The sequence below is a fragment of the Oncorhynchus keta genome, chromosome 6 (genome assembly GCF_023373465.1).
Source record: "Oncorhynchus keta strain PuntledgeMale-10-30-2019 chromosome 6, Oket_V2, whole genome shotgun sequence".
NCBI lineage: Eukaryota > Metazoa > Chordata > Actinopteri > Salmoniformes > Salmonidae > Oncorhynchus > Oncorhynchus keta.
The window spans coordinates 31,656,233-31,670,631 of NC_068426.1; the positions used below are offsets into that span (position 1 = coordinate 31,656,233).

The following is a 14,399-nucleotide window of genomic DNA, read 5'->3' on the forward strand; positions in this document are numbered from 1 at the left end:
TATTGATCTTTTTGTAGCCCCGAGAACAATACCGTACCCTAACGTACCCTTTTTCTGACAGTGTATGAAGACAACATGGGCTGAACGGCTCTGGCACATATATCTAATGAACATGGTGGTTTACAGAGAGAGACGAAGGGTGAGAAAGAGAGAGCGAGCGGTTCAGCAGGATCACCAGGCTGCCTAGGGAGTTGGGTGTGAGTGTTATGCTATATGTTAAATCCTTGACAAGACTTGTACCTCAACTACACAGTGCACTTCCCAAGCCAGCACTAACAACACATATCAAGAAATCAACAAAGATTTTGTTTTTAACACTGCTCTAAACCACACGTAGTAACATTTCCTCACAAATGCCATCAAATCATGTTTTTAATCAACCCACAGTATGTACACATCCAAATATGTATGCATAGGCACGCCAACCTTTCAGTCTTTCATTAACTCCATCTGCCAGCTGTTTGAAATGACTGAAAAACACTTTTGTTTTTCCACGTCTGATTCTCCATGCATGAAGAATCTTTATTACTTACAGAGAGTATTTGTCACTTGTGGTGCAACCAACAGCTTGCAGAAAAGCATTCATCTGAAGGTCTCTAGCATTACTTTGCATGTGCGTAGTGATTCTCTACATGCACAACACCACACAGTCCAATATTGTTTCCTGATGTCTTCTGGCTGGTGTCTGTCTTCCTGATGGATGAAAGGGAAGCCAACAAGGACTCTTTGTCTTCCAGATGAAGTGCTCTGCTAAAGCCATTTACACACCATGGCTACTCCAGCTTCACGCTCAAGGCTCTCAGGATCTCCAAGACATTTACACACCATGGCTACTCCAGCATCACGCTCAAGGCTCTCATGATCTCCAAGCCATTTGAGCTGTCCGGATGTTAATAGATGCGTCATTTGAACCCATATCTTTTTTGTTGTTGTTGTTGTCAATATCAGAACCCGGAAGATACCGATTTGAAGCAAAAACAGCCATCTGTAAGCTGTTAAGTGTTGGTGATGGAAAAGTGTTGGACCAAGTCAGGTTTGTTTCTCAGACCCTTATGGACTAAACTGGGATGTTGACCAAACTCATCCTGTGTCAGTGCTTAAGTTGTCAATCGGTCTGTCTGTGTGTCTCTACACTATCAGAAAAAAGGGTTCCAAAAGGGTTCTTTGTATACGGTTCTACCAAGAGTTCTACCAATAATCTTTTTGACCTGAAGAACCATTTTTGGAAAACAGGGGTTTGTTGTAAGGCAAAAGGGTTCTACCTAGAACCTTGACCACCCTGAGAACTGTTTTTTGAAAAGGGGTTCTTTGATGAGCCATACATCGTATTTCCCAGAATGCTCTATTGCTGGGTGATTTTCAGAACTGTTTGTTTTAATATTTTGCATGCACATTTATTGGTTGATACATTTTATGCTACACAAATATGCTACACTATACTCCAAAGATAAAAAGGTTCTCAGTAGAACCCTTCATAGAGGGTTCTAGGTAGAACCAAATACAAGGGGTTATATGAAGAACCCTACATAGAGGGTTCTAGGTAGAACTCTTTGCAAAAGGTTCTACCTAACACCAAAAAGGGAACAAACCGAAGAACCCTGTATGGTTCTACTTAGCAAGTGTAGAGTATAGAGTATCTTTGATTCACAGCTGCTCTAGAGTGAAAGTTTAAAATGGCTGCCAATTAGCTCAGTGAAAATTCAATAAAACTAAATTGAGACCATTCAGGGGGCGCCAGGGGGATGTGACTAGATGCTTCCCCATCTCCTGCTTCCTTCTCCCGTTGCTCTCCCCCAGGGTACCATGGCCGGGCGGTGCCAGACCACACGTGGCGCGATCCTCAGTTCGCCCAGACGGAACGCTTAGTCATACATTTTCAGACGCTGAGAACACAGCCGGGGCAATAAGAACACCACGACATAGAAAAACACACACACACAATACAATACACCCACGTCTCCATACAGGTAACGAGGGAAGCTGTGGCGTTTTACAATATTTCGTTGGGAAAAGCGGATGCGCGTGTTCGATTGTGCAGTGCTATGTACAGCCAAAGCCCTTGAGGGAGGAGAGAGAAAGCGCTGGCATTTGTCACCATCACTGTGTTGAACCGTGCTGAACCATACTGTGCTCCCAGTTCCAGCTGGTGCTGAAGGTTCAACTCTAAGGTAATCAACAGAGGTCTACCGCCATAGGCCAGTAACCACCAGGCAAGACACAAGCCCAGGAAGTGAGCTTTGTTTAAACCCCATAGACAGTGTGAGAGAACGTAAAAAAGGAAGCGCGACACATCCATTGAGATTTACTGTCAGCGGAAAGATTACTTCTAGCTAGGGTCACATTTTGTGCTTTATGCTTGTCTTTTAAAGCACAAAAAGTTCAGTTGGTTGTGGCGTGTCCTGTATTCACAAAGTTACAATTCAGTCCAATGCAGTTAAAGATCAATTCTCCAACCTCACCAGAAGGAAACCAAAGTCCATTTTACTCAAGTCATTTTAAAATACCATGTTCCCCTTGATAAAGACAAACTACACCGTAAAACGTTTGTTACTTCTTGTCACTACTAAGCTGGTTTTCATTTCCCTTTGTATGGGCAAGGGGTTGGGATGTGTCCCAAATGGCACCCTATTCTCTATGTATTGATGCTGGATCTTAATTTGAGACAGTTTGCTACAAGCAGGAAAATAATCCTGCAGCAACAAGGAAATAATGAATGGAGATTTTCGTAGGGGTTGATACAATTTTAGTTACGCACAACAAAATGATGGTTCTAAGATAGAGGTTCTTTGGCTTGTAACCATAGCGGAACCCTTTTTGGTGCTATATACAACAGAACCATTTTTTGAAGGTTCAATAAAGAACCATGCTCATAAGGTTCTAAATGGAACCTGTACGGTGCTATAAAGAAACCTTTCCTACGGTTCTATAAAGAACCATTTAAAAAAGGTTCTATATAGAACCAAAAAAAGGATTACGTTTTTTTATGGTTCTTTATAGAACCTTTGTGGAGAACGGTTCCATAAAGAACCCTTTTCAATCTGAAAGGTTCTTTGTAGACCTTTCTGAAGAAACATACAGGTTTAAAAAAATTAATTTGGTCATCCAAGAGCTGAAAGGGTTCTTTGAGTCATTATGGTGCAATAAAGAACTATCACCCTTCCCAAAGGGACGCAAACCTTGGTCTCTTTATAACAGAAAGGCCCAGCCAAGTGTTGCTTAAACTGGCAGTACAAAGACTTCTGGTGGATGTCATTACTACACTCCCCAGGTATACACTCATATTTTTCCTTATATCGCCTGCTGCCAAAGAGTTCATATTCAATGTAGACCAAATGTTTTCAATATATGTATTTCTATGGCCTTAACCAAGCCTTCATCAAACCACCATTTATCAATATGATGTCAGTGGGCCTTGGCATTAGCACCGCAGCTGAACTAATGGCAGAGATGTTCAATGGAGGCGTACTGTATGTATGGCTTTGCAGAGTCAGTAGTTGTGGATTCCTTCAGTGTACTATGAGAGGCCACTACTGTATCCTCAGGCAAGAGATAGCATGGACAAGCAGAGGTTTGGCTTAACCCAAGAAAATAAATAAAAATATCAAAGATTATAGGATCGGTAGAGGAGAGAGAGAAACACACACACACTGACACACACACTTTACCAGGCACACAAACAGCAATGGCTGTATTTCATAGCCCTGGCGGAACATTCAGAGACGCCCCAATTACAGGTCCTATTTCTGAGGGAATGGCGGGATCTGGGGGAATCGTTTCTTTCTGCTGAACTAAGCATCACATATCCCATCAGACTGGTGTTTAACAGAGCACATCCAGACAATAACAGTACTACACACACACACACACACACACACACACACACACACACACACACACACACACACACACACACACACACACACACACACACACACACACACACACACACACACACACACACACACACACACTGCCCTGTCAGCATCTCTGTGGGATACGGTGAAATACGATCTATACTCCCAGTCAGCCCTCAATGGAAAAACTGCTGGCTGTGTCCGTAAGTCATGGAGTAGCAGGACAAACCCATCCAGCGTGTGTGTTCAAGGTACGGCTGCAGGCCTGTGTATGTGAGAGGAGGGATGGAAGGAGAGCAAAAGTCCAAGTTCTAAAGAAGGGATCCAAATGAAAGACAAGAGGATGTGTGTATATGGGCCTGTGTCTGTAGTATGTCAAAATACAAGACTATATCAGTAGATCAAGCCATGCCCTGTACAGCATCCACCTTCCAGCCATTAACCAGTGCAGTTCCAGTTGTGCCCAGGTGGGGGCAGGAGAGGGTAGAACTGTATATTAATTCAACGTAATAAAGCATTTACAATGGGTTAGTAAATAGTTTATTCATCATTTATTGATCATTACTCCCACATTTGTAAATGCTAATAACCTAATTATTCACACATTTACCAACAACTTTTTAAAGTATTTAACAATGATTTATAAGATCATTCATAAGCTGTTTAATATAGGTCCTTATAAAATCATTAAGTGTAGGCTATTTATAAATAATACATATTTTATGAATGTTTTGAGTGACCAGTGTAATTTCTCACAAAAAGATGGGCCTTCCATCGGTATTGTTTTCCAAAACAGTCAGTGTGACGGTAACATCACAGCAGTGTTGAAGTGTACCTCCAGACACTCTATGCAGAAGTAAAACAAAGTTCTTAGTCCAAAAATGCTAACAGAAGTGTTTGACTTACCAAAACCAGAGTGTGGATTGGAGTCACTCCTTAGAGCAGTTTAATCTCGGTTAACCAAGACAAAAATCTTGCGTGGCGATTCTAATTGGCTGATTCACATTTTGAAACGGAGGTCCAGGTTAAACGTAAACTTTTTCTAAAGTGTTTTTCTCTCGGTGTGTCAGATTGTGGGCAGCAGGGCCAAGAGAGAGAAGGGACACACATACATACTGTACAGTACACCAATGTGGAGACAAATGGGCACAGAAGCTGTAACAGCAACACACACACACACACACACTTAAGACACACACACACTTAAGACACACAAACATTTGTGACCATTTTCAGGAAACTACGTGTATGTCGCAAGTCATGACTTCACAGGAGAGCCAATTTAACATACATTTTTTTTAATCAAAATGCATCTTTAGGCAGAAAAGCCAGTTGGAACATGTAAACTTTCATGTGCCTTAACAACTAACTTGTATGCCATATGTAAATACAAATACAATTGCTAAATTACGAGCATTGGTGGTTAAGCCACAGAAAAAGGTGTCACGCCCTGTCCTCAGTTAACTTTGTTTTCTTTATTATTTTGGTTAGGTCAGGGTGTGACGAGGGTGGTTTGTGTGTTTTTGTCTTTTCTAGTTTTTTTTGTATATCTATGGGGTTTTGGTATGTCTCGGTAAATGTAGGTCTATGCTGGCCTGAATTGGTTCCCAATCAGAGGCAGCTGTTTATCGTTGTCTCTGATTGGGGATCCTATTTAGGTTGTACATTTTCCATTTTGGTTTGGTGGGTAATTGTCTATGTGTAGTTGCATGTCAGCACTCGTTGTATTAGCGTCACAGTCGTTTTTGTTGTTTTGTTAGTTTGTTTAGTGTTCTTTGTTAATTAAAGAAGATGTATTGATATCACGCTGTGCCTTGGTCTCCTAACTATGAAAAAAACTGTGACAAAAGCCAACAACCTTCCCACTAGCCATGATTGGCTGAGATAATGAGTCAGCTGGACATGCCGCGAGAGGAGTTTGGATTGGTCTGCCATATACAGTTGAAGTCGGATGTTTACATACACCTTAGCCAAATACATTTAAACTCAGCTTTACATAATTCCTGACATTTAATACAAATAAAACTTCCCTGTCTTAGGTCAGTTAGGATCACTACTTTAATTAAGAATGTGAAATGTCAGAATAATTGTAGAGAGAATGATTTATTTCAGGCTTTATTTCTTTCATCACATTCCCGGTGAGTCAGAAGTTTACATACACTCAATTAGTATTTGGTAGCATCGTCTTTAAATTGTTTAACTTGGGTCAAACATTTCGTGTAGCCTTCCACAAGCTTCCCACAATAAGGTGGGTAAATTTTGGCCCATTCCTCCAGACAGAGCTGGTGTAACAGAGTCAGGTTTGTAGGCCTCCTTGCTCGCACATGCTTTTTCAGTTCTTCCCACAAATTTTCTATGGGATTGTGGTCAGGGCTTTGTGATGGCCACTCCAATATCTTGACTTTGTTGTCCTTAAGCCATTTTGCCACAACTTTGGAAGTATACTTGGGGTCATAGTCCATTTGGAAGACCCAAGCTTTAACTTCCTGACTGATGTCTTGAGATGTTGCTTCAATATTTCCGCCTAATTTTGCCACCTCATGATGCCATCTATTTTGTGAAGTGCACCAATCCCTCCTGCAGCAAAGCACCCGAACAACGTGATGCTGCCACCCCCGTGCTTCACGGTTGGGATGGTGTTCTTCGGCTTGCAAGTCCCCCCTTTTTTCTCCAAATATAACAATGGTCATTATGGCCAAACAGTTCTATTTTTGTTTCATCAGACCAGGGGACATTTCTCCAAAAAGTATGATCTTTGTCCCCACGTGCAGTTGCAACCGTAGTCTGTAGTTATGACGGCTGAGTGGTCCCATGGTGTTTATACTTACTACGTACTATTGCTTGTACAGATTAACGTGGTACCTTCAGGTGTTTGGTTAATGGCTCCCAAGGATGAACCAGAGTTGTGGAGGTCTACAAGGTCTTGGCTGATTTCTTTTGATTTTCCCATGATGTCAAGCAAAGAGGCACTGAGTTTGAAGGTAGTCCTTGAAATACATCCACAGGTACACCTCCAATTGACTCAAATGATGTCAATTAGCCTATCAGATATTTCTAAAGCCATGACATAATTTTCTGGAATTTTCCAAGCTGTTTAAAGGCACAGTCAACTTAGTGTACGTAACCTTCTGACCCATTGGAATTGTGACACAGTGAGTTATATGTGAAATAATCTGTCTGTAAACAATTGTTGGAAAAATTACTTGTGTCATGCACAAACTAGATGTCCTAACCGACTTGCCAAAACAAAAAATTGTGGAGTGGTTGAAAAACGAGTTTTAATGACTCCAACCTAAGTGTATGTAAACTTCCGACTTCAACTGTAAAAGGCTTCTGTCTATTTGAGCTGTGTTGGAAATCCTGTCGAACACATCTTTTGTTTAATGAATCGTGTAGTGAAGCTGCATAAGTGTTGCTCTCCACTTCCTGGCGCTTGAGTTTTGAAATCAATGGCATTAGAGTAATAGCTAAAGAGATGTACAAAACACCTGTCTCTGGATTACATCTTCAAACTAAGGGCAACCGTGGCATGGCATCCGTGACAGGGAGACGCATCCATCATGCATGATGATGTACACGGACGGGTAAGATAGTCTAGCATTAGCTAGCTAAATTTTCAAATATTTTTGACAGTACGTTTTTACAGAAAGTGGTTTCAATTCAAGCTAAAGTGTACTGTTAGCTAGCTAACGTTAGCTGGCTGGCTCCCTAGCAAATGTTAAGTGTATAATGTTAACATTCGTATCCCAGAACCGTTTGCTTTGCTAGTTAGAGCCTAATGTTAGCTAGCTGGCTGGTTGGTTTGCTCCCAGCAGCTTCATGCAGGGTGGTAATGACATGATTTGACACTATGTCCATTGTTAGCTGGGCGGCTCGTTGGCTAATGTTACTTGACGTGTGTGAACTTACACGTTGTTTACCTAGCTAGGTTAATTGTTTACCTAGCAAGCTACATGTCTTACGCTAAAATGTACAACACCCATTGAATATGGCCGGGGTTAGTAAACGTTGGCAAAAAAGAGTAATGAAATTGTTGCCAGCGGAGCTAGTTAGGCTGTGTTCATGTTATCCAGAGGTAAACAAATCATTGGCCGGAGCGTCAAGCGTGCGCTCTGAACACTCCGAGAGCGAAACGAGATGGGTGGGGCTAAAGCTTAAGAGGGTGTGAACGATGCTAAATGGGTGTGGACAAAGATACCAAAACATTCATAGGCCGTTTTCTAAAAAGTGAGTTTACAAGTTTATCAACATTCAAAGCATAATTACTTTCCCATTGTTCCTCAAACATGCAGTGTATGATATACCATTTTGTAGCTCTGAGTCTCTACTTGTATCCAATGTAAAAAAAAATGTTTTTTTTTAAATGTTGCTATAAAAGACCGAATCCAGGTGGTGAGTCACATTTATACACATACACAGTATCCTCTCCAGACAGTGGCCGGTTCTCAGAGCTCAGTGAAGCTGCCGAAAGCCATGATGGGTCTATCACCTCACTTATCCACCAGACCCCCACACCCCTTCCCTAACTGCCTCACCCCCTTCTGCTCTTGTCGTGCTTCTGGATACGCTTTGGGTCCTCTCTCTCCTCCCCCTCTCCTCTTTGGGTACCATCCACTCCCTTCCGCCCCTTTTTCTCTCCCCGTTCTCCTCCCCCCTCCCCTTTTCTTGCGAGAGAGTCACCTCCACCTCACAGGATTATGGATGGATTTTTTTCCAGTCCGCCTCTTTGACTATGACGTTGGCCAGGAGCACTGGGGGAAGGTGGTGCAGAGGTGCACATTGGGAATGTTTGGCTTGGCCATTTGCTGAAAGCCGCAAAAGAAGTGCTGAGGGCACACTTCTACATGTGGGCCTGCTCCGATCATTAAGGGGGTTGAGAGGGGGGGTTGAGGGGGGGGGGTTGAGTTGAAACCCAGACATCTGCCATGAATTAAGGAAATTCTCCCGGTGATCCAGGGGAGAAACTTGTCTGTCTGGGGCTAGATGACTGAACTGTGTTAAACTCGACATAAGACCATATAATAACTCATTAAGAGCGAGCAGCTAGTGTGTTCTCACAGGGTTAATTAAGCATAGTATATTCCAAAAAGGCATCATAGGAGAAGGCCAAGCGTGAATGAAGTAAGCTAACCAAACAGTAAGGTTCTTGAATATTGAATAATTCAGCCTCATTTGATCCCTTTTCAATGCGTGTCAAACCGTACCCGAGACGTCAGGCTACCGTCCGAGAATAGAAAGTCTATGAATGAAGTATGAGCCACTGAAGCTATTCGTTTGGGGACTCCACTTTTATACTGCTTCAGAAACTGCGAAGAGACATAAAAAAATACATGACACTATTCAATGGTCAACAGAGACATGAGACACTATGTACCTGAGAAAGAAAGCACACAAAGTGGACCTAATAGTGGTATTCAAAGTTGGGGTCGCAACCCCTAGTGGGAGAACTGCAGTGGGGGTATATATATATTTTGAAGGCCTTTCCTGATTATTGTGTAGAAACGTTTTTTGAGAACGATCATTTTTGAGAACGAAAAGTAATGTCTGGGTATATAAGCTTGGTGGTCTACAGAGGCTCTTAAAGTCTGCTTCTTTACCATCTCAGCCACCATCACTGTCGTCTTTGGTCCTGCTCTACAGACTAGTTCTAAGGACCTTGGTGAGCGATGCCATTTATCATCCGTTTAGGGGGCTAACTGTTTCAAAGCACTAGAAGAAAATGTACTTTTACAGGTATTTTTTTTACAATTTTTTGTCAGCTACAGTTAAGAGTTATGACTTCAGCTTCATGACTGAGAGTCCACTGTTACAGTGGCTCTGCAATAATGGCTAACGATAGAGAAACAATCAAACGGGAGCCTCGTGGAGTCCCGACGGAGCACTGGTTACATCACCGATCCCCACACTGCAGGACATAGAAAAAGGAGTTCAAAGTCTGGGCATCTGCACCTGTGTGAGGAACTCCTAACTGACCCCACTGGAAAAGTGATGGGGTGAGTTGCATGCACACCAAGTGGAATAACATATGTATGTTGTATAGTTCATTTCATGTTTTTTTTTCCTCTCGCTTGTTGACCTTCGGGACGAGAACCTGAGCCGGACCATCTATCACTGACAAATCTTCTTGGTAGGAATTCTGCTAACTCACCTGTCAGTTGTCAGTCTCTGTAGAGGGAGTACCTGGAACTGCAATTACCTTGATCCCCATATCTCTTATTTCTATCTGTGTTTTGTTTACCTGACGAGAGGCTATGAAATGCAGGACGGACAAAAAGAAAGTGAAGAATGTGAAAAAGAGGAAACAGGACATGGGAAACTCCTTTTAGCTCTGTAATAATCTGAAATCAATCCTCTTAACGAGCATCATGGGTTCCTGTGGTTTACTGCTTTTTCCTGGCTCACAGCACTGCTGCCACGGGAGCCCTACACCTCACCCCTGTCTGTCCCAGACCCTACCCCATTCACTTCACCTGTCTCCCTCACAGGAGCCCTACACCTCACCCCTGTCTGTCCCGGTTTATACCTCCATCCCCCTACTGTCTCACCCCAACCCTAACCCTTGTTTCTACCTTCCTGCTGCCTCTGTTGACTCCTTTGTGCCGCCATACCTGCAGCCTACCTCTCCTTCTACCTCCGCCCTCCCCTGTCTTTCCCTCAACCCTCCCTCTATCTTTACCGACCCCTTGTCTGTTCCTTTCCTCTCCTCTCCTGCTCTACCTCCCCCTTAGTACTCCTCCCCCTGTCCAGCCACCCCCATCCTGGGACAACCTATCAGCAGCACCATGGAAACCTCTGGATGATGTCACGCATTATGGCCACCGTTCAAAGGCTGACATCAGTGGAGAGAGAAGAGAACTCCTCATTCTTTCCAGGTCCTGGACCAAAAACCCGTCACATTTTTACCTATGGCTAGCCCTCTCTTTCTCCACCTCGGTCTCTCTTTGACCTCTTGGTCTCGCTCTCCTTTTCTCTCACTCTCTCTCTGCACCTCTGTGTCTCTCTTTCTCTCTGTCTTTCTCTCCGTCCCCCTCCCCTTTTCTATGTCTCTGTATTCATTATCTTTGTCTATATTGCCCTTTTTTTGGAGGATCAATATGTTACTTATTGCCAAAATAGACAGTTGTTGAGAGAGTAGACGGTTCCCTATTAGTTCTGACTGAACTTTCACAAAGTATAAAAATTCAATTTGTGTCTGCCAACAGAGTCCTGTGCCAGAGGCAATGGATACCCAGGCATTGCCCCATACATCCATCCACCCCTCTCTCCCTCAGTCTCTCTCTCCTTCTCTCTCTTCCTCTGCCCACATCTTTTCCTCCCTCTTCTGTCCTCTCCTTCTTTCTGCCCCCCCCCAACCCTTTCTCTCTTATCTCCCCCTCTCTCAACATCCCTCCCTCCTTCCTCCCTTACCTCACTGCCTGTCTCTGTCCCAGTCCCGTAGAGAAGACCGAGAGCTTACAGGCTGGATCACATCTGTCCTGTCTGTATTGGCTCTCTCTCTCTCTCCTCTGTGGCCACAGCCATTCATTTCACATAATGTTGTTTCCTGTCTACCTGCCTGGCTGCCAGGGGATGGGCCTTATTATCCCAGGTTTATCTTGGCACAGACAATGGGAAACGACAGCGTTTACGATCAGGGGACACGGTCTGCCGACGCCCTCTAAGAGTGTCTCTTTTCTCTCTCACGCACACAGACACACAAGTGCACTCAAACGCATGCAGACACATAAATACACACACACACACACAAACATGCATAAAACGGACACACGCACGTGCACACGCAAAATATGAAATTGAATTCTGGTGAATTACTCTTCCTGCAGAGCGAATGATAATTGCATAAAGGTTGAATAAATATAACACGGCCACGACTACAGTACTCTATAACTATATAGCCAGATACTGCATCACACTGGCGCTGTAAACGATGTCCTGCAACGTCATCGTAAACGGTACAACTAGCAAACCCATAGTACTACTAGCAAAGAAAAACGTCAACTGTGTTTTCCCTTGTTTTCCTGCTCGCCCACCTCTAAGCCGTAACCTCTGGCAGTCCATCAGACTCGAGTCAAGTAAGGGAACAGGCAGTGTGGGAGAGAATGGGGAGAGAGAATAAGTAAAGGAGAGAAAGGGGTAAGCACCATATACTCTATAACTATGCAATGACTCTATAGCTCGATACTGTATCACATTGGCGTTGCAAATGATGCCATGCAGTATCCTCGTAAGCGGTACGACTCGAAAACCCATACACTCACAGAAATGCCACAGTCAGGCACTTAAACATAACATAAGCACCCGCTCTCAAACCACAACATGGCAATGTCAACAACCGGACCACGAACCTCTCCAACATAGCTGCCACTTTACAGCGGTATGTACAGAGCAGGCTCCGCCTCCTTGGGAAGCCTCACAGGCAGACAACAACATTATTGTTCATAATAATTCCTCTATTCACAGGGGTTAAGATAGAGACTCTCTCGTCGCTCTTTCTGGCTCTCTTTTTATTTCCACCTCTCTCTCTCTCTCTCTCTCTCTCTCTCTCTCTCTCTCTCTCTCTCTCTCTCTCTCTCTCTCTCTCTCTCTCTCTCTCTTTCTCTTTCTCTTTCTCTCTCTTTCTCTTTCTCTCTCTTTCTCTTTCTCTTTCTCTCTCTTTGATGTTTTATTTCTTCTCTCTCACGGTAAATAGATCTCTTTCTAAATCCCTAGCGTCAGAAATCGTGACAGAAGCCTATTTCGGGAAACTTTCTGGCGATATTCAAGGAAATGCTGAGAGCCAGACTTCTCTTTTTTACGTTTTTATATTCCAATCCAACCCCCTCCCCTCTGTCCGATCCCCCCCACATCTCTCTCAACTCTCCCTTTTTCTCTCTGTCTTTTTTTTCTCCGTGCCTCCTTACAAGATTGCATTTACATTTGAGTCATTTAGCAGACGCTCTCATCCAGAGCGTTCGTTTTAAGATCGCTCGGTGAGACAGCCACATTTCACAGTCGTAGTCAGTACATTTTTCCTCAAGATGTGAAACTGGAAATGTACAGGAATCTGACCAATTGAATTAAATGGCCCTGTCACTGAAATCAAATGTGTTTTCCTTTGATTTCCTGCTCACCCACCTCTAAGCTGTAACCTCTGGCAGCCCATCAGACTCAAGTCAAGTAAGGGAACAGGGAGTGTGGGAGAGAGAATAAGTAAAGGAGAGAAAGGGGAGAGGGGGAAGCATAATTTGGAAACTATGTGGCATATTTTCCATTTTCTGTGAGTGCTAGAAGCCTGTGCCGTCTCCGAACTGGTCTGGCAGACACGCACCATCGGGAGGGAACGTTTGAAACATCTGTCACAAAATGTCCGCCTGTTCTGTTACCAAGTTAACGGTCAGGCTGTTGTTGTGGGTTTGGGTTGTTTGGGTTGCTGGATGTGATATGTGTTGACTAGGAAGGCTCCTATAGGCTCCAACAAGAAGGAATTAAAAACCCAGGAGCGGGCGGGCGCACACACACACACACACACACACACACACACACACATTCTCTCTGTCGAAAAACAGACCGGGCTAAGGGGGTGCGTGCTGGGTCTTTGTGACTTACGACCACGTTTTAATGTCACATGCACAAGTACAGTGAAATGCCTTTCTCGTCAGCTCTAACCCCAACAATGCAGTAATAAATAACAATGTAATACAACAAATATAACAAGGTAGAACAAAAACACACAAAATAAGAAATAGGAAACAAGAAGAACACGATCAAGTAGGTCAGCATACTATATACAAGGTCAGTTCCAGCGCCATATTTACAATGTGCAGGGATACTGGATCGATAGAGGTAGATATGTATAAGGGTAAGTGATACAGTATCGAGCTATAGAGTCATTGCATAGTTACAGAGCACTACTGTCACGAGTCATTTCTGTTTGAGCTTCTGCTTGTCAACAGGAAGAAGGAGTACGGATAAATGATCTGATGTGACAAATGGCGGACAGGGGGAGGGCCTTGTATGCTTGCTTGTGGATAGAATAACAGTAGTCTAGGACTTTATCGCTCCGGGTGGTCGATGGAGACGTGTTGATGGAAGTTGGGCATCACGTGTCAAAATGACGCGGGATTAACATCTCCGGCAACCAGAAAAGCAGCCTCTGGATGTATGTTTTCCTGCTTGGTTATAGCCTGGTACAAGTTTGGTAAGTGCCAGCTTGTTATTGTCTTGTCCTGAGATGGAATGTACACAACAGTCAAGATAACAGTTGAAAAGCAGTTGAAAAGCATAAGACCGCAGGTTAACAAAAAGCATACACCAAAACTATTATCCCTATATAACTACTCATCAATCAAATACGTGACGTATCTTTGGACTATATGAAGTGGATCTTAGAAGTTGTTTACCGAGGCAGCCCAATCTGTATCTTTTGCACAATTATTGGACTAAAATCTGATCTGATTGGTCAAAAGACCAATTAGTGGAAAAACAGATTGGGCAGTAAGTGTAAACACAGATTATAAAGTGCATCCCATATGAGCTGTTTTATGCCACATCCTCCTATCCCTCGTT

General features: G+C 43.4%; 1 protein-coding gene across 1 annotated transcript in view; it reads right to left on the reverse strand.

Annotated features, from left to right (window-relative positions):
• Positions 1 to 14,399, reverse strand: part of LOC118385564 (collagen alpha-1(V) chain-like) — a 129,378-nt gene that overhangs the window by 60,630 nt on the left and 54,349 nt on the right. The window lies entirely within an intron of this gene.